At 44.8% G+C, this 20,860-nt stretch overlaps 1 long non-coding RNA gene across 1 annotated transcript in view; it reads left to right on the forward strand.

Moving 5' to 3' along the window:
• The first annotated feature begins 1,261 nt into the window (after nt 1-1,261).
• Nucleotides 1,262-20,860, forward strand: part of LOC128411424 (uncharacterized) — a 34,594-nt gene continuing 14,995 nt past the window's right edge. The window contains exon 1 of the long non-coding RNA XR_008329804.1: nt 1,262-1,791. This is a non-coding gene — a long non-coding RNA (uncharacterized LOC128411424). The remainder of the gene's footprint in view (nt 1,792-20,860) is intronic.

A 20,860-nucleotide genomic window follows, 5' to 3' on the forward strand; every position in this document is an offset into this window, starting at 1 on the left:
GCACATTTGAATGTTTGTGATTTTACTTCTGTGGAAACTGCTATGACTGACCGAATGCAGGAATGCCTTTCCAGAGGCACGTGATTCTGGCAACGTTCTCGTCCACGTCAGCCTAAGTCACAACGTCCCAAAGAAATTAAAATTATGCAATCTACTTCTCCCTCCCAGCCCTCTCTTGGCAAGCTTTGGGGCTCCATTCGGCTTAAAAGCTGGCTTTGCCTGGCTTTGCCACCACAATTCATCCTGAGCCATGAAGATCCTTCACCTGTGCTTCGCAGTTCTCTGTTTGCTGCTCCTGGCTTCCCCAGGTAAGGGATGGAGAGGAAGAAGACAGAGGGACACCTGCCAGCCTATTATGGGGTGGAAGAGGGAGAGGAGTACAGTTGCTGTTCTGTGGCCTTGCAAAGGAAGCTCACTTTTCTTTCTAGAGACGTTTCTTTAGTGGTAATCTCTTTAGTGGGAATTCTTTGCATAAAAATGTATATATCTGTCAAAATTGCCTACAAAGGTGCATCTATTAGGGGATATATGCACTGCTTTGCTGAATTTCCCCCATTATGCCCATAACTGCTATGCAATTTCCCCTATTATAACCTATATTTTCATGCTATTGTCATGAAATTACACTTTTTCAGGTACATTTTTTAAACACATTACATTACTTGGAGGGAGAGGTGATTTTCAGAGGACGGCTGTGCTTTGATGTTCACATGTTGACTTCATTATGGCACAGTAATATAAGGAAAAAGGGACGTGGGTGGCCCTCTGATTTAAACTACTGAGCCTCTTGGGCTTGGCGATCAGAAGGTTGGCGGTTTGAATCCCCACGACGGGGTGAGCTCCCATTGCTCGGTCGCAGCTCCTGCCAACCAAGCAATTCGAAAGCACATCAAAGTCAAGTAGATAAGTAGGTACCGCTCTGGCGGGAAGGTAAACTGCTTAGTCATGCTGGCAACGTGACCCGGAAGCTGTCTCTGGTCAAACGCCGGCTCCCTCAGCCTGTAAAGCGGGATGAGCGCACAACCCCAGACTTGTCTGCAACTGGACTTAACTGTCAAAACAGTCCTTTACCTTTTTTTTCATATATGGAAAATGGCTTTGCATGTAAAACTGGTAAGGAAAAACAAAAGTAGCCTCTTCTTTTCTCAGTTTGGTTATATTTTATGGAATTGTCTGCAGATTTATGGAATATGTTTTACAAAAGAAAATTTTGATTTGTCTCTTTCACAAGTCTGGCAATAAATTTGGGCTATATAGTTTCTAATTAGTGGGAAATGTTTCTTGATGTAGTATACAGCCTTTTATTCTGGGTAGTCCTTGGGGCTCTGATGGCTTCAGTTACAGGCTTTAGTTTCTCTATAACTTATAAGCCATGTGTGCCTCACTTCTTGCTGTCGTGTTTCGTGGACTGACACCCTCCACTCATGAGCAAACATCTGGAGAAGCAGATTTACCTTTTCTTCTTGTGAATGTAGCAAGGGTGGTAAACACCAGTGGCCAGTGGCAGGGAGGGTGGGGTGGGGGGGTAGAAGTTGGGATGCCACAGCACCCAGAGAGTCACAGAGCCACTCCTGTTCAAAGGGCTGTGGAGTTGTTCCTCTCTTTCATCCAGTTGTGAATTAACTTCCTTCTCCCCACTTATATTTGTTTCTCTCTTTGCACAGGATCTGCACAGGCCACGAAGGCTAAGCGATGCCTTAACACCAAAGGTGGTGGTTGCTACCCTATGCATTGTCCCGATACTCATGAAAAGATTGGAGAGTGTTTTCCTAGTGTTCCCTGTTGCAAAAGGTAATTTCAGCTTACCAAAAGAGAATTACACCTCCTGCCCTTCTGCCATTACCCTCTGGATTGATCATTTTAAGTACCCAATGCAGAGTCCCCTAAACTGATCATCCTTTGCCTGCAAGCTCAATTGCTCCATTGCAAAAATAAAAATAAAAATACCTACGCCAGAATCAGCCAAGGGTGGCACATCCCATATTGCCGCTTGATGCAAAATAGTAATGGCTGCTGTGCCATTCTGCTGACACGGCTCCTAAGCCCATCTACCTGCTCCTCCTGCCATGGCCTGATCTGCCGCTGACACACACCATACCCTGTTGGCTGCAGGCACAGAAGTGGCACAACCATTGTTGCCCATTTTAAGCAAGATGGTCTGAGTTCTTTCCCCACAGGCAGAACCAGCGGGGCAGGAGGGCCACCAATGGGTTTGTTGTCTGAGGGGCTTCTGCCACCAAAAGCAGGGTCTTCACCTGCCTCATGGCTGGTCCAGCTGTCTTTGGCCCCTTTGCCCTCTGAGCTTATGCCAGATCTCCTTTGCCAAATCCCTAAACCACACCGTATGGGCACATTTAATTGTTATGCAGCTTCATCCATTGTTTATCTCAGTGCCTAAGGGATGTCTATTCTGCAGCTTTAACAGATGCTAGGCACATATTCTGTGTGGTGTCCTGCCCTCCACCATTTAAGATTACCTCAGTTTCACATCCCATACATTCCAGGCAAATGTTTTTTTCTCAAAACATTGTCACAAAATTGTGAGCAAGCTTCCTATTTCCCCAGAACTCTTTCTCAGGGCCACAAAGGCAACAAATCCCTGCCGTGCATAACATCCAGTCTGCAGGAGAATATTGGAGACCTTGCAAGCTCCCTCACTATTCTGTGACTTATTTAATTGTACCTAGAAAAGAAAGTCCCTCAGGGGTAGGGGTGTCTGAGAGACTGCATTTAATTCTCATCGAAAGGTGAATCTTTGTAATTCATAGTTTCTGGAAATGAAAAACTGAAGCAGACCTATCCCTACCCAATGGTTTATTATCATGAAATGTTTCTTATAGTCCAACATCGCTTGCTTTGTATTTTCTTGTCTCAAACATGGTCACTTTGCTATGAAACTAACTGTTGTCTTTTTGTTGCTGGTTTCTATGTTTTAGACGGGAGGAGTGATAGACGCCTTTGAAAAGTGGAAGATGCTCCCTCTCTTTGAGAGCCGCTGGATCCCGCTTGATCCCCAGCTGGGGACTTCTTCTCCAAAGCATCCAGACTGAAAAAGCAACATTTTCAAGGCTTACATGAGCTTGTGCCTTGCAATAAAAGCAGATCCAAAAGCCTTTTCCCTCTGTTTTTCATTTCTAAGCATGAGTGTTATTGCTAGTTAGAAGCCAAAATGGCACCTTACGTCCATGAGAAGGAGGTGTCAGCAGGCATGGTTTGTGGAGAGGCCCAAAATGTCATTAGAAAGGAAGGCTAAAAGGGGCTGAGGATCCCCCAAAACAGTCTAGTGATGAGGACTGGGCCAAAATGTGGAAAATGAAGAGTGACAAAATATGGGCGGTGGAATGGGAGGGAGATGAAATTCTGTTCAGATTCCCTTTAAATGGGAACTAATCTGAGTTGCACTCTTTGAAAAAGTATGCCAATTGACATATAGTCATCCTTCAAAATCCACAGGTGTCTGAATTTGGGATTATTGAACTGACCAGACCAGGTCTGGAAGCTTCCTCTTATAGATCCTTGCCCCCACCCCCCACAGGATCGCAGGTTGGGAAGTGTGGTGATCACACAGGGTTCCTGAACGTTTCACCGTCTATTGATCCCTGTGCCACCAGTTTATTTCTCGCTGCCACCACACAGGTCCTACCTGGTAAAATACTGAGTCCAGTCAGGGTGAAGTTGGAACATAAACTTCTGTTTATTTATTGCAGTTTAACAAGCGTGTGGTTTCATAAACGGTTTCAGTGAATTACAATCATGGGGTGCCTAACCAGACCTATAATTTCTGCTACCTGCTCTTACTCACTAAACCACCTCTCAGATATTTACTTGTCTTCCTGGCTTCTAACTGTCCCTGACTCAGCTTATTTCGCCTCACTAATTCAACCTACCCACAGACTATCCCAATTCACTTCCAATCCAACCAACCTCCCAACAAACTCCTCCCTTCGCCCCTCCCAGAGCTGGTTTTATAGTCCCTCTGACTCCACCCCCCGGGTTCTGATTGGGTAACATGTTTAACTATTTCACCTCCAGCACTCTCATATGTTAACGTCACAGGAAATAGCCCAGGCTTTTGCAGAAATTAGCTCCACCAAGCCCACTCATTATAGTATATTAGGCATAATTGCATGCACATGTGCCTACCGGGAAGAATTCTTCATCCTAGGATCCCATGGCACCCAGTCTGGTGAGATAAGAGAATGCAAATAATAACAATAACAATAACAATAATTTATTATTTATACCCCACCCCACTGGCTGGGTTCCCCCAGCCACTCTGGGCGGCTTCCAACAGAATATTAAAATGCAATAACCTATTAAACATTAAAAACTTCCCTAAACAAGGCTGCCTTCAGAGGTCTTCTAAAAGTTTGGTAGTTGTTTTTCTCTTTGGCATCTGCTGGGAGGGCATTCCACAGGGCAGGTGCCACTACCGAGAAGGCCCTCTGCCTGTTTCCCTGTAACTTGGCTTATCGCAGTGAGGGAACTGCCAGAAGGCCCTTGGCGCTGGACCTCAGTGTCCGGGCAGAACGATGGGGGTGGAGACGCTCCTTTAGGTAGACTGGACCAAGGCTGTTTAGGGCTTTAAAGGTCAACACCAACACTTTGAATTGTGCTTGGAAATGTACTGGGAGCCAGTGTAGGTCTTTCAAGACCAGTGTTAAATGGTTTTGGCAGCTGCTCCCAGTCACCAGTCTAGCTGCTGCATTCTGGAATAGTTGTAGTTTCCAGATCACCTTCAAAGGTAGCCCCACACAGAACGCACTGCAGTAGTCCAAGTGAGAGATAGGTAGAGCATGCACCACTCTGGTGAGACAGTCTATGGCCAGCTAGGGTCTCAGCCTGCATACCAGATGGAGCTGGTAAACAGCTGCCCTGGACACAGAAATGACCTGCTCCTCCATGCACAGCTGTCAGTCCAGAATGACTCCCAGGCTGCACACCTGGTCCTTCAGGGCACGGTTACCCCATTCAGGACCAGGGAGTCTTCCACACCTGCCCATCTTCTGTCCCTCCTAAAACAGTACTTCTGTCTTGTCAGGATTCAACCTCAATCTGTTAGCCGCCATCCATCCTCCAACCGTCTCCAGACACTCACACAGGACCTTCACTGGTTCTGATTTGAAAGAGAGTTAGAGCTGGGTATCATCCGCATTCTGATGAACACCCAGCCCAAACCCCCTGATGATCTCTCCCAGTGGCTGCATGTAGATGTTGAAAAGCATGGGGGAGAGGACACAACCCTGAGGCACCCCACAAGTGAGACCTCAGGGTCTGAACACTCATCCCCCCCACCACTATCTGAACACGGCCCAGGAGGAAGGAGCGGAACCACTGTATGACAGTGCCCCCAGCTCCCAGCCCCTTGAGGCGGTCCAGACATATGTTATGGTTGATGGTGTCAAAAGCCACTGAGACATCCAGGAGAACTAGGAAACAGCTCCCACCTTTGTCCCTAGCCTGCCGGAGATCACAGACCTGTGTGACCAAGGCCGTTTCAGTCCCAAGATGAGGCCTGAATCCTGACTGGAAGGGATCCAAATGGTCTGCTTCTTCCAGGCATGCCTGGAGTTGTTCAGCAACCACTCTCTCAATCACCTTGCCCAAGAATGGAAGATTTCAGACTGGATGATAGTTGGCCATATTGGCAGCATCTAAAGATGGTTTTTTAAGAAGCGGTTTCATAACCACCTCTTTCAGCAGGTCTGGGAAGGCTCCCTCACAGAGAGAAGCATTCACCACCCCACGAAGTCCATCGCCCAGCCCTTCCCGGCTAGCTTTTATAAGCCAGGATGGGCAAGGATCAATGAGACAGGTGGTTGGTTTCACTCGTCCAAGCAGCCTGTCCATATCCTCAGAGGTAACAAACTGGAATTGATCCCACACAACTTGACTAGACTGGACTCTAGCACTCTCCCGCCCTGGACCTGCTCCCACGGTGGAGTCTACCTCTTCTTGAATCTGAGTGACTTTATCTGCAAAAATCTTTGCAAAATCATTGCAGGAGATCATGTGGCCCGTACTGGGCCCTGATGTAGCAGGTGGTTCTGCTGAATTGCAAACCACATGAAAGAGTTTCCTGCTGCTGTTTTCTGCACATACAATAGAGGCGGTGAAGAAAGTCCTCTTTGCCATCGCTACCGCCACTTGGTAGGCTCGACATTGAGCTCTAACCCGTGTCCAGTCAGCTTCCGAATGACTTATCCGCCACTGGCGCTCTAGCCATCTCAGCGATTGTATCGTTGCCCTCAGATCTGTGGAAAACTATGCAATCGGAGAGGGCGCTTTGGAGCCAAACAGTCAATAGCCCTGGTTAAGGCCACATTCCAGTGGGCCACCAGGGAATCAGCTGAAAGGCCATCAACATGAGATAAAGCATCCCCTGCCACTCTTTGGAAACCATTTGGATCCATTAAGTGGCGGGGGCAGAGCATCCAACAAAATGGCTGGGGCAGGTTCCACCGGGGTGTGTGTGTGTGTGTGTGCACTGGGAGAACCGATCTCAGTGATTAGGGGTAGGAGGAGAAGTTACGCTAAGACCAGACTATGTCATTACCGAAGAGGCAGGTTTAGTCGTTGTTTGAGGACTATCCCTGCCTCTGGTTCTGGTCCACAGATCTGAGGGCAGATGTTTTCAACATCTACATGCAGCAGCTGGGAGAGATCATCAGGGGGTTTGGGCTGGGTGTTCATCAGTATGCAGCTGACACCTCCTTCTCATGGACGTAAGGTGCCATTTTGGCTTCACTAGCAAGAACACTCATGCTTAGAAATGAAAAACAGAGGGAAAAGGCTTTTGGATCTGCTTTTATTGCAAGGCACAAGCTCATGTAAGCCTTGAAAATGTTGCTTTTTTTCAATCTGGATGCTTTGGAGAAGAAGTCCCCAGCTGGTGATCAAGCGGGACCCAGCAGCTCTCAAAGAGAGGGATCATCTTCCACTTTTCAAAGGCATCTATCACTCCTCCCGTCTAAAATGTAGAAACCAGCAACAAAAAGACAAGAGTTAACTCAGTTTCATAGCAAAGCGACCATGTTTGAGACATGAAAATACAAAGCAAGCGATGTTGGACCACAAGAAACATTTCATGATAATAAGCCATTGGGTAGGGATAGGTCTGTTTCGGTTTTTCATTTCCAGTAACTATGAATTACATAGATTCACCTTTCAATGAGAATTGAATCCAATCTCTTGCCCATCCTTACCCTTGGGGGACTTTCTTTTCTAGGTACAATTAAATATGTCACAGAATAGTGAGTGAGCTTGCAAGGTCTCCAATATTCTCCTGCAGACTGGATGTTATGCGCGGCAGGGATTTCTTGTCTTTGTGGCCCTGAGGAAGAGTTCTGGGGAAACAGGAAGCTTGCTCACAATTTTGTGACAATGTTTTGAGTAACACGGGAGGTACTGGCACCCTGGGGTTCATTCAGTCCAGTTGTTAATTTCTCTGTATGCACCCAAAACAAAAGTCTACTGCCTCAGGTTCTTTCTTTAAAATATAAAATAAGAATGAAGCTGCTTGGAATTAAAAGTGGGAGATTTGCATGGAATGTATGGGATGTGAAACTGAGGTAATCTTAAATGGTGGAGGGCAGGACACCACACAGAGTAAGTGCCCAGCATCTATTAAAGCTGCAGAATAGACATCCCTTAGGCACTGAGATAAACAATGGATGAAGCTGCACAACAAATTAAATGTGCCCATCCGGTGTGGTTTAGGGATTTGGCAAAGGAGATCTGGCATAAGCTTACAGGGCAAAGGGGCCGAACACAGCTGGACCAGCCATGAGGCAGGTGAGGACCCTGCTTCTGCTGGCAGAAGCCCCTCAGACAACAAACCCTTTGGTGCCCCTCCTACCCCGCTGGTTCTGCCTGTGGGGAAAGAACTCAGACCATCTTGCTTAAAATGGGCAACAATGGTTGTGCCGCTTCTGTGCCTGCAATCAACAGGGTATGGTGTGTGTCAGCAGCAGATCAGGCCATGGCAGGAGGAGCAGGTAGATGGGCTTAGGAGCCGTGCCGCAAGAATGGCAAAGCAGCAATTAGCATTTTGCATCAAGCGGCAAAATGGGGTGTGCCACCCTTGGCTGATTCTGGCATAGGTATTTTTATTTTTATTTTTGCAATGGAGCAATTGTGCTTGCAGGCAAAGGATGATCAGTTTAGGGGACTCTGCATTGGGTACTTAAAATGATCAATCCAGAGGGTAATGGGAGAGGGGCAGGAAGTGTAATTCTCTTTTGGTAAGCTGAAATTACCTTTTGCAACAGAGCATACTAGATAAACACTTTCCAATTTTTTCATGAGTATCGGGACAACGTTTAGGGAAGCAAGAACCGTTGGCTTTATGGCAATGAAAAGGATTGGTAGGTGGACCACGTGCAGATCCTGTGGAAAGATAGAAACAAACATAACTGTCCACTCGGGAGAAGGAAGTTAATTCACAATAGGATGAAAGAGAGGAACAACTCCACAGCCCTTTGAACAGGAGTGGCTCTGTGACTCTCTGGGTGCTGTGGCATCCCAACTCCTACCCCTCGCCCCACCCCTTGCCACTGGCCACTGGTGTTTACCACCCTTGCTACATTCACAAGAAGAAATGGTAGATGTGCTTATCCAGATATTTGCTCATGAGTGGAGGGTGTCAGTCCACGAAACACGACAGCAAGAAGTGAGGCACACATGGCTTATACGTTATAGAGAAACTAAAGCCTGTAACTAAACTAAACTAAACTAAACTAAAGTCTGACCAAACTGCGGGAGACAGTGGAAGACAGGAGTGCCTGGCGTGCTCTGGCCCATGGGGTCACGAAGAGCCGGACACGACTAAACAACTAAACAACAAAGCTTGTAATTGAAGCCATCAGAGCCCCAAGGACTACCCAGAATAAAAGGCTATATACTATATCAAGAATTTTTAACAGACCCAGTAAAAATAAAAATAAAATTCTTAAACTTTTATAAAGATTTGTATAAACAAGAACAATTAGAGGTTAATAAAATGGAAGAATATTTACAACAAAAAAATTACCAAGAATTGAAAAAGAAGAAGTTGAGGCCCTAAACTCCAATATAGAAATAGATGAAATAGCACAAGTAATAAAAAAAATGAAGAGTGGCAAATCGCCAGGTCTTGACGGAATCACATTAATGTACTATAAGAACCTGGAAGAAGTATCCCTCCCTATATTACAAAGAATAATGAATAATATACTGGGAGGGAAAGATATACCACAATCATGGAAAGAAGCACTGATCACTCTAATCCCGAAACAGGGAGTGGAGTTGACAGACATGAACAATTATAGACCAGTCTCCCTGTTGAATACAGACTATAAAATCTACGCTGGGGTGATGGCTAATAGATTAAAAAAGACTCTAAACAAATAATCAGCAGAGACCAGGCGGGCTTCCTACCGGATAGACATATAAAAGACAATACAAGAATAAAATAATTGACCTGTTGGAATATGTGGAAATGAAACCAAGTAAAAAGATGGCCATGTTATTGATTGATGCAGAAAAAGCTTTTGATAGAGTGTCATGGAATTTCCTATTGGAAACTTTCAAAGGTCTGGACGTAGGGGAGAAAATAATTAATGGAATTAGGGCGATATATGATAACCAAAAAGCAAAATTGCTAATAAATAACAAGATCACCGAAACGTTCAGCATCAAAAGGGGGACAAGACAGGGGTGCCCTCTCTCCCCACTTCTTTTTATTGCCACCTTGGAACCACTTTTAATAGCAATAAGAAAGGATAAAAATATAAGAGGAATTAAGCTAGGAACTTGATACTACAAAATTAAAGCCTTTGCCGATGATGTAATCGTAACCACTGAAAACCCAGTGGAAAGTATCCAAAAAACTCTTGCAAAACTGGAAGAATTTGGGAACGTCTCTGGGTTCAAACTGAATAAAGGAAAATCCAAATTATTAATGAAACATTTGCGTAATTTGGAACAAGAGGAACTGGAAAATACAACAGGTTTAAAGGTAGCCAATAAGGTAAATTATTTGGGGGTTTGGATCACCAATAAGAATCTAAACTTATATAAAGACAATTATGAGAAGAAGTGGAAGGAAATAAAAAAAGAATTAGAGACTTGGGGGAAATTGAATTTGTCCCTGTGGGGGAGAATATCCACAGTTAAAATGATGGTATTGCCAAAGATGATTTTTATGTTCCAAACATTCCTATAATTAGAGGCATAAAGTGTTTTAAGGAATGGCAGAAAGACCTTGCCAAGCTTATTTGGCAAGGGAAAAAACCACACATAAAATTTAAGCTACTAACAGAGTTGAAGGAAAAAGGAGGCTTTGCGGTCCCTGACCTTAAACTGTACTTTGAGGCAGCGTGCTGGACATGGATTAAGGACTGGATATTAATTAAAAACACGGAAGTCCTAGATCTGGAGGGATGGGATATTGTGTATGGGTGGCATGGCTACATAGGCTATGACAAGGTTAAATCCCACAAAGGATTTTTAAATCATATTGTGAGAAGGGCATTATATGAAGTATGGGAGAGGAGTAAAAAATCAGTAGTAACCAAAACACCATGGTGGCTGTCACCAATGGAATCTATGTCGGTTCAAAGGATAAATATGAACAGCGATTGGCTAACATAAGGACTTAGTAGAGGAAACAAGTAGTGATCCGAAAATAAAGGGCCTAAGCGAATTGAAACAGAAGGGAATAACCTGGCTGCAGTACTATCAATTAAAAGCCGCCCTTGAAAAGGATAAAAGAACCAAATGATTTGACAAAAAAATATCCTATCTGGAGAAGGATATTTTATATAATAATCAAAAAGATACTTTCTAAAATGTACAAAGTACTTTTGAATTGGCAAAGAAAGGAGGAAGATATCAAAGAAATTACCAGTAAAATGGGAGAGGGACCTGGGACATACGATCAAACCCAATATTTGGAACGAATATTGGACTAAAAATATAAAATTCACGGCTTGTTTCCTTATAAGGGAAAATCTTATGAAAATGTACTATAGGTGGTACCTGACCCCTGTAAAACTTGCAAAAATAAATAACTCAAACAATAACAAAGTGCTGGCGATGTAAGGAACAGATAGGAACATACTACCATATGTGGTGGTCCTGTCTAGAGATACAAAGATTTTGGAATGTGATTTATGAAGAGATAAAGAGATTGATAAAAACTACATTTAGCAAGAAACCGGAAGAATTTTTACTAGGAATGGTTTCAGATAACATTCCCAAAAACAAAACTAGGCTATTTATGTATGCAACGTCAGCAGCAAGGGTTATAGTGGCAAAACACTGGAAAGATAAAAATACACCCACTAAAGAGGAATGGGTAGTCAAATTGTGCGAGTACTTGGAGCTCGCAAAGCTGACAGATGCAATAAGAGATAAACCTAAAAAATTGGTGAAGGAAGAATGGGAATGTTTAAATAATTATTTAGGGGACAAGGGCTCAGCAAGAAAGATCTGGCTATGTTTAGAATGATGCCACATAGAGAAATGTTCCCTGATACCAAGATGAGGGATTCCTTTGGAACGCAGATAGAGATAATTGATAAGAATAATGATCTGTTTTGAGCTTGATGGAAGTGTACAATAGATGAGCCTTCCTGCTTTGGCTCATCTTCCTTTTTCTTTTTTTCTTTTTTCTTTTCTTTTATCTTTTCCATGGTTGCTTATGTTCTGTGTCATGTACTTTGATATTTTTTGTAGTTTTAAAAGTCCCCCCCCATTACTACTAAGGAATTTTCCTTTGTAATTTTGGTTGTCTATATTTATATGTACCTGTTTAAAGCAAAATAAAAGTTATTTTAAAAAAGAATTTTTTCCCACAAATTAGATACTATATACCCCAAATTTATTGGCAGACCAGTGGAAGAGAAAACTCAAAATTTTATTTTGTAAAAGATATTCCATAAATTTGCATAGAATTCCATAAAATCTAACCAAACTGAGAAAAGAAGAGGCTGCTTTTGTTTTTCCTTACCAGTTTTACATGCGATGCCATTTTCCATATATTAAAAAAGGTAAAGGACTTTTTTGACAGTTAAGTCCAGTTGCAGACAACTCTGGGGTTGCATGCTTATCTCGCGCTATAGGCCGAGGGGGCCGGCGTTTGTCCGCAGACATGTGGCCAGCATGACTAAGCTGCTTCTGGCGAACCAGACCAGCACACAAAAAACGCTGTTTACCTTCCCACCAGAGTGGTACCTATTTATCTACTTGCACTTTGATGTGCTTTCAAATTGCTAGGTTGGCAGGAGCTGCGACCAAGCAATGGGAGCTCACCCCGTCGTGGGGATTCAAACCGCCAACCTTCTGATCAGCAAGCCCAAGAGGCTCAGTAGTTTAAATCAGAGGGCCACCCACATCCCTTTTTCCTTATATTACTGTGCCATAATGAAGTCAACATGTGAACATCAAAGCACAGCTGTCCTCTGAAAGGCAGCTCTCCCTCCAAGTAACGTGTTTAAAAAATGTACCTGAAAAAGTGTAATTTCATGACAATAGCAGGGCAAATTGCATAGCAATTATGGGCATAATGGGGGAAATTCAGCAACACAGTGCATATATCCCCTATTAGTTGCACCTTTGTAGGCAATTTTGTCTGATATATACATTTTTATGCAAAATTTACCACTAAAGAAACGTCTCTAGAAATAAAAGTGAGCTTCCTTTGCAAGGCCACAGAACAGCAACTGTACTCCTCTCCCTCTTCCACCCCAAAATAGGCTGGCAGGTGTCCCTCTGTCTTCTTCCTCTCCATCCCTTACCTGGGGAAGCCAGGAGCAGCAAACAGAGAACTGCCAAGCATAGGTGAAGGATCTTCATGGCTCAGGATGAATTGTGGTGGCAAAGCCAGGCAAAGCCAGCTTTTAAGCCAAATGGAGCCCCAAAGCTTGCCAAGAGAGGGCTGGGCTTCCCGTAATTGTAATTTCTTTGGGACATTGTGAGTTAGGCTGACGTGGACGAGAATGTTGCCAAAATCACGTGCCTCTGGAACGGCATTCCTGCATTCGGTCAGTCATAGCAATTTCCACAGAAGTTCACAAACTTTCAAATGGGCTGTATTCATGTTTCAGAGCGAGATAGCTTGAGTTAAACGAAACATTTATGGAGAAAATGCAATGCCCCACATAGGCAGTGCTAGGGGGATGTATCCCTCAGGTAAATGACTCACCCCTCACCTGTCCCCATCACATTGCTGGACCCTTGCGGTTACGTGAAGGAAGGGCACTTTTCACATGCTCACTTCCCACAATGATTATTCTTAGTAGTAGCCCGTGCATTCCTCCCCTAAAAAATGTTTAGGGTTACTCTCATTTTCCTACTCATATTGAAATACTGCTCCTCAATCTGGCAAAACTTAAATTCACAAAATGTTTAGGGGTATACGTTACCGCTGCATCCCCCCCCCTCAGGAAATAGCACTGTTAGTAGTAATAGCTTCAGGCAGTTCTTCCAGAAAAAAAGATTCAAGTCCACTGATTGAAGAGGTTGAGTGGGACATGCAGGGCAAGGAGATTTCAAAGGTGAAATGATGGACTCTTTGCTTACTTGAAGGAAGGGCAATCTTCACATGCTCTCTTCTCCTTTTTCTCATTCTTGCAATCATCATCATCATCCTTTTTCCTTTTTTAACTGGACTTAACTGTCAGGGATCTTTTACATTTACCTTTTAGTCCTCAGCTATTCAAACAAGATGGAGGGGAGAAGATCACAGTGAGCAAATTCCCAGCAGCTATTGAAGTTTGAGGATGAACAGTTATGGTGATCCCTTTCCCCTGAGATAAACAATATATGAAACTGCATATTAATGTAAACAATCAAATACCATGTGACTGAAGGATTCGACCAAGAGGAACTGGCAAAACCTCCCAGAGCAAAGCAATCAAAGACAGGGCTGATCCCAGAGCCTTGAGGCAGGTGAGGATGCTGCTTCAGGTGGCAGAAGCCCCCAACCAGGCAGAATGCCCATGGGTGCCCCTCCTGCCCTGCTGCTTCTGCCAGTGGAGGAGAAGCACCAGCATCATCAGCACTGATTTTGGAAAAGTTCACAGCCATTTGGGGCAATACGGGAAGTGCCGCCCTAGGCTGATTCTGCCATAGGTGTCTTTTGCAATGGACAAATTATGAAAACAACTGGCTGCGCAACCAATTAAGCTTGCAATCACAGGACGCTGCATTCAGGGACCACTTAAGTAATTGATGCTTTGTGTAACTAATGGAACAGGTAGCTGGTACTCACTGCTCTATGAAAATGACATTCTGTGTAATAAAAAGGTTGCATTAGAGATACGTTGTACTGCCACTGGTTGTTTAATTAATGAAAAACCTAATTAAGACAACTGTAAATCTTGCAGGCTGTATAATCAACCTACATAATGACTATAATGAGTTTTGTTTTGGTTAATTCTGTTTCTGAGGGAATAGAATGGCTCTAAGACACGGAAGGGAGGGAAGAGGGAGGGAGGAAAGATGTGTTTGTTTCAATACAGTTTTTACATAATGGATGAAATAATAAAGTTTTAATGGAAACTCAAATGGATATAGCAGACAAATGCTATATTAAAGGAGGTTAAACTGGAAGCAAATAAATGATCATTAACTTGTAAAGAAACCTATTGTTCATGTTAGCAGGCATCATAAAAGTTTTCCAAGTTTTACGTAATGAAACTATTTTCTCTGTTCACTGACTCCCTTTGACTAAATCCGAGAAGGGATGTCCATTTGGGGTGGTAGCCTAAAGCTACTCAGATCAGAGGCTCCTCAAAATGATCGATCCAAAAAATGCTACAAGAGGGGCAGGGCGTGGGGAGGAGAAATGATACTTTCCTCTGGACACTTGTTTGATTCTCATTCACCAAGCTGAAGTTCCCTTCTGCAACAATTATACAGTGGTGGACAGATCCCAATGTCAGTGAAGACAGCAGGACAAATGAATGGGAGGCAGATGCAATCAGTTTGTGACAGGCCAAATCCTGTGTAGAGGAAGAACAAATACCATGGTCCACAAGTAAAAGGAAAGTTCATTCAGAAGAGGAAGAAACGGAGGCACAACTTCATAGGCCCCCCTAAAATAAATCTTGGCTGCACCCATGCTTCCCATTATTTTAATTTCTTTGGGACGTTTTGACTTAGGCTGACATGGAAGAGAATGTTGTCAAAATCACATGCTTGTGGGAAGATATTGCTGAAATTTGGTAGTCATAGCAGTTTCCACAGAAGTAAGATCCCAACTACAAATCGCAAACATTCAGATCTCCTGCATTCATGTTTCACAAGGAGATAGCTTGGATCAAACAAAACGTTTATTAGGAGGATAGGCAGTGCCAGGGGGATGTATCCCTCAGATAATTAACTCACCCCTCACCTGTTCCCATCACATTGCTGGACCCTTGCAGTTACCTGAACAAAGGGCACCTTTCACAATAATAATTGGCCAGCCTGTCCTTTCCCTTCTCCTTTCCACTGTAGAGGATGTCTAAGCCATTTACTTACTTACTTACTTACTTACTTAAGGTCCTAGGCTCTGTGGTTTAACCCACAGCGCCACCCGCGTCCCTTAAAGCGCCACCCGCATCACTTACTTACTTACTTATTTAATATACCGCTTTTTAACTGGGGGTGTCAGTGCATTTCACAGAATAAAATTAAGATATAATACCACATAATACCTAATAAAAATAAAAAGCAACTCAATACCCCCACCCCAAAAAACCACACATAGTCAAATACAAAATGCAAATAATTAACAGGAGAATACTGTTAAGTTGTGGGCGAACATATCAGACGACACAGCGATTCTTCAAACAGCTCGAGAGCCAGTGTGGTGTAGTGGTTAAGAGCGGTAGTCTCGTAATCTGGGGAACCGGGTTCGCGTCTCCGCTCCTCCACATGCAGCTGCTGGGTGACCTTGGGCCAGTCACACTTCTCTGAAGTCTCTCAGCCCCACTCACCTCACAGAGTGTTTGTTGTGGGGGAGGAAGGGAAAGGAGAATGTTAGCCTCTTTGAGACTCCTGAAGGGGAGTGAAAGGCGGGATATCAAATCCAAACTCTTCTTCTTCTTCTTCCTCTTGTTTATTCAGAGGCCAGAACAGAACTGAGCTGAAGAGCTCAGTCAGCCTACTTATATAGAGCTCCAGAACTACGTAACTGTAGCAACTTTCTAAAACTATCCAATCACTGAACGTCACTTTCGATCCTTCATCTGCATAACTATCTACAGTATCCCCTTGCTGGCCCAGGGTGAGAACTTCAGTACATAACACCCCTCCCCACCGAGATAAGGCGTTAGTTACAATCGTAATGGTTTCCTTATATACAGCACTACACTTAATGGTTCAATTAGGCACAAAAGCATATCGGTTACATTTCACATACTTAGACCAACAGTGATACATGTCCAACAACATAGTCCTTTAACTAAGTTGGGTGCTTGGAAACTCTGCCAGACCACCGGGGACTGGTAGCCAAGTCCGGGGGGGGCACCCAATTCTTGCTGAGGCTGCAGTGTGACCCTAGGTGGCGTTGAAACCAAGTCCCCTGGATCCGCTGCTGTGGGTGGAACCTCCGCAAGTGGAGTTGGCGGAATGTCAGGCACGGCAGTGCTCTGAGTCTGTGGTAAGTCTGGCAGACCCTCTGAAGTGGCTTGGTTCGGCTCCACGCTGGCAGTTTGCGAGAGAGGTGTAGGTGGAGCCTCACCATCTGTAAGTGTCTGTTCCCAAGCCACAAGCGCAGTTGGGGGCACCACGGTAGTGTCCAAGTCCCCAACCCTGCGCCTAAGCTGGTCTATGTGCCAGCACCACAAGCGTCCGTCTTCGAGTGCCACCTGGTACGAGCGAGGTCCAGTAACTCCCACTACTGTGGCTGGCACCCAAGGAATGTCCCACACAAAGTTCCGGGCAAAGACCTGGTTTCCCGGAACAAATAACCGTGGCACGTTGGCACAGCCTGGGGGTTTGGCCACAGCAAAGTCTGGTGCAGCAGGGCGAGCAGGGACCTGAGGCAGCAGCCCATAAGCAGTTCGTCAGGACTCTGCCCTGTGGCCACATGAGGGGTGATGTGTTGTACGAACAAGTATTCAGTGACCCACTCATGCCAGTCTCCCCGGTCCAGGCACACCAGTGCCTCTTTTGCCAAGCACACCATTCTCTCTGCTTGCTCGTTGCTGGATGGATGAAATGGTGCCGTTAGGGCATGGCAGATGCCCAGTCCCAAAAGATACCGCTCAAAAGTGCCTGACGTGAACTGTGGTCAAGGACATCAGGACACCCATGCGTCGCAAAGAGGCCTCGCAGCACCCGGATGACGGCCTCGGTAGTGGTGGAGGGCATCAGGGCCACCTCCAGCCATTTGGAATAGGCGTCCACCACTACCATAAAGGTCCGGCCGTGAAAGGGACCGGCCAGATCGATGTGCACCCTCGACCAGGGTGTCTTGGGCGTCTCCCAGGTGTGTGTCCCTTAGCTGCCGGTGGCATCTCATCCTCTGCAGGCGTGCGCATACCCCTAAACATTTTGTGAATCTAAGTTTGGCCAGATTGAGGAGCAGTATTTCAATATGAGTAGGAAAATGAGAGTACCCCTAAACATTTTTTAGGGGGGGAAAGCACTGATTACTACTAAGAATAATCATGTGAAAAGTGTCCTTCCTTCAACTAATTGCAAAGGTTCAGCAATGCAATGGGGACAGGTGAGGGGTGAGTCATTTACCTGGGGGATACATCCCCCGGGCACTGCCTATATGGGGCATTGCATCCTCAGCACAAATGTTTTGTTTGATTCAAGCTATCTCGCTCTGAAATATGAATAGAGCACACCTGAATGTTTGTGATCTTCTGTGGAAACTGCTATGACTGACCGAATGCAGGAGTGCCTTTCCAGAGGCACGTGATTTTGGCAACATTCTCGTCCACGTCAGCCTAAGTCACAACGTCCCAAAGAAATTAAAATTATGCAATCTGCTTCTCCCTCCCAGCCCTCTCTTGGCAACCTTCGGCGCTCCATTTGACTGAAAAGACGGCATTCGGCTTTGCCACCACAATTCATCCTGAGCCATGAAGATCCTTCACCTGTGCTTGGCAGTTCTCTCTTTGCTGCTCCTGGCTTCCCCAGGTAAGGGATGGAGAGGAAGAAGACAGAGGGACACCTGCCAGCCATTTGTGGGGTGGAAGAGGGAGAGGCGTACAGTGGCTGTTCTGTGGCCTTGCAAAGGAAGCTCACTTTTCTTGCTAGAGACATTTCTTTAGTGGTAATATCTTTTGTGGTAATTATTTGCATTAAAATGTATATATATCCGACAACATTGCCTACCAAAGTGTGTCTACTAGGGAAAATATGCACTGTGTTGCTGAATTTCCCCCATTATGCCCAAAACTGCTATGCAATTTCCCCTATTATAACCTATATTTTCATGCTATTGTCATGAAATTACACTTTTTCAGGTACATTTTTTAAACACATTACTTGGAGGGAGAGGTGATTTTCAGAGGACAACTGTGCTTTAATGTTCACATGTTGACTTCATTATGGCACAGTAATATAAGGAAAAAAGGACTTGGGTGGCCCTGTGGTTTAAACCACTGAGCCTCTTGGGCTTGCCGACCAGAAGGTTGGCGGTTTGAATCCCCACGATGGGGTGAGCTCCCATTGCTCGGTCGCAGCTCCTGCCAACCTAGCAATTCAAAAGCACATCAAAGTGCAAATAGATAAATAGGTACCGCTCTGGCGGGAATGTAAACGGTGATTCTGTGTGCTGCTCTGGTTCATCAGAAGCAGCTTAGTCATGCTGGCCACGTGACCCAGAAGCTGTCTGTGGTCAAACGCCAGCTCCCTCAGCCTGTAAAGCGGGATGAGCGCACAACCCCAGAGTTGTCTGCAACTGGAATTAACTGTCAAAACAGTCCTTTACCTTTTTTTAAATATATGGAAAATGGCACCGCATTAAAAGTTTAAAAGAGTGCAACTCAGCCCCTTTTAGTCTTCCTTTCTAATGATGTTTTGGGCCTCTCCACAAACCATGCCTGCTAACACCTGCTTCTCATGGACGTAAGGTGCCATTTTGGCTTCACTAGCAATAACACTCATGCTTAGAAATGAAAAACAGAGGAAAAAAGGCTTTTGGATCTGCTTTTATTGCAAGGCACAAGCTCAAGTAAGCCTTGAAACTCTTGCTTTTTTCAGTCTGGATGCTTTGGAGAAGAAGTCCCTAGCTGGGGATCAAGCGGGATCCAGCGGCTCACAAAGAGAGAGAGCATCTTCCACTTTTCAAAGGCATCTATCATTCCTCCCGTCTAAAACATAGAAACCAGCAACAAAAAGACAACAGTTAGTTTCATAGCAAAGTGACCATGTTTGAGACAAGAAAATACAAAGCAAGCGATGTTGGACTATAAGAAACATTTCATGATAATAAACCATTGGGTAGGGATAGGTCTGTTTCAGTTTTTCGTTTCCAAAAACTATGAATTACATAGATTCACCTTTCGATGAGAATTGAATCCAATCTCTTGCCCATCCTCATCCCTGGGGGACTTCCTTTTATAAGTAAAATTAAATATGTCACAGAATAGTGAGGGAGCTTTCAAGGTCTCCAATATTCCCCTGCAGACTGGATGTTATGCACGGCAGGGATTTGTTGTCTTTGTGGCCCTGAGGAAGAGTTCTGGGTTAACAGGAAGCCTGCTCACCATTTTGTGACAAAGTTTTGAGAAACATGGGAGAACTGGCACCCTGGGGTTTGTTCAGTCCAGTTGCTAATTTCTCTGCAATGACCCAGGACAAAATTCCTTCTTTCAAATTCTTTACATCTGAAAGACACGCCTGATTGCAGAGCTGGACCAGCCATGAGGCAGGTGAGGACCGTGCTTCAGGTGATCGATGCCCTGTAGACAACACACTCCTTGATCCCCCTCCTGCCCCACTGACTTCCAGTGGTGAAGCACCACAGCACCATCTTGCTTAAAATTTGCAACGAAGGCTGTCCTGCTTCTCTGCCAATGAGGATAGATTGTGTGGCAGTGGCAGAGCAGGCCATAGCAGCAGGAGCAGTAAGATAAGGTGTGGTTTGGGGATTTGGCAAAGTAGAACTGGCATAAGCTCACAGGGCAAAGGGGCCAAAGACAGCTGGACCAGCCATGAGGCAGGTGAGGACCCTGCTTCTGCTGGCAGAAGCCCCTCAGACAAAAAACCCATTGGTGCCCCTCCTGCCCCGCTGGTTCTGCCTGTGGTGAAAGAACTCGGCACCACCTTGCTTAAAATGGGCAACAATGGTAGTGCCGCTTCTGTGCCTGCAACCAACAGGGTATGGTGTGTGTCAGTGGCAGATCAGGCCATGGCAGGAGGAGCAGGTAGATGGGCTTAGGAGCCGTGCTGGTAGCACGGCAAATAAGCAATTCTTACTTCGCCTCAAGCGGCAAAATGGGATATGCTGCCCTTGGCTGATTCTGCCATAGATTTTTTTGTCCTTGTTTTGCAATGGAGCAATCGAGCTTGCAGGCAAAGGATGGTCAACTTAGGGGACTCTGCATTTGGTACGTGGAGCAATTAACTATTTAGGTAAATGATGCTTTGGGTAATTAATGGAGCAGGTAGCTGGTACTCATTGACCTATGAAAGCAATATATGTAATTAACAAATTGGATATAAGAGGGTTGTGATGGAAAAGTCTAATGGATTTTAACAGCGGATGAATGCTACGTTAAAGGATGCTAAACTGGAATCAGACAGATTATTATAAACATGCAGACTGATCAATAGTTAATTGTGACAAGCCATCCTAAAGTTTTTCAGGTTGTACGTAATGAAACTAATTTCTTAGTTCTGTGGGTCCCTTAGCCTCAGTCTGAGAAGG

Source organism: Podarcis raffonei, chromosome 3 (assembly GCF_027172205.1).
Source record: "Podarcis raffonei isolate rPodRaf1 chromosome 3, rPodRaf1.pri, whole genome shotgun sequence".
NCBI lineage: Eukaryota > Metazoa > Chordata > Lepidosauria > Squamata > Lacertidae > Podarcis > Podarcis raffonei.